The sequence below is a fragment of the Elephantulus edwardii genome, unplaced genomic scaffold, assembly GCF_000299155.1.
Source record: "Elephantulus edwardii isolate Elephantulus edwardi_28Jun2011 unplaced genomic scaffold, EleEdw1.0 scaffold00123, whole genome shotgun sequence".
Classification (NCBI taxonomy): Eukaryota; Metazoa; Chordata; class Mammalia; order Macroscelidea; family Macroscelididae; genus Elephantulus; species Elephantulus edwardii.
In genome coordinates, this window is record NW_006399873.1 from 142060 (window position 1) to 142807 (window position 748).

Below are 748 nucleotides of genomic sequence, written 5' to 3' on the forward strand. Positions count from 1 at the left end.
TTTGTGTCTCTTATAAAATGTATTTGCAATGAATAAGTCATTAATTTTACAAAATTCAATCATTCTATCTCCAGCCTCATTCCTGTCACCAAGCAGAACAATACCCTTCCCAAATGCTAATCACAAGAATAAATACTTAGGAATAAATCTAACCAGAAGCACAAAGAAAATTACAAAACAGTACAATAAGAAACAAAGAAAGACCTGGAGATATGAAAGAATATACCTTGTTCATGCATAGGAAGACTTAATATTGTGAACATTGTGACAATCCTACCAAATACAACCAACAAGATCAATGCAAACCCAATACAAATACCAATTCTATTCTTCGACAACATGAAAAAAGCAATCTCCAATTTCATTTGGAAAGGAACGAGATCCTAAATAAGCAAAGCACACTTTAAAAAGTGAAACAGGGTAGGAGGCATCTTACTCCCTGAATTCAAATCTTACTACACTACCGTTGTGGTCAATACAGCATGGTACTGGTACAATGACAGACACCTAGATCAATAGAAAATAATTGAAAACCAAGAAATTAACACATCTACCAGTGATCAACTGATTTTTGACAAGGAGATGAAATCAGTTAAATGGGGAAACGACAGCCTTTTTAACAAATGGAGGACCTCATGCTCTTACCACAGAGGGTCAAGGATTGCAGCCGTCAGTATGGACTGAGACTCAATGTCAAGAAGACAAAGATTCTCACCACTGGACCAATTGGCAGCATCAGGATGGATGG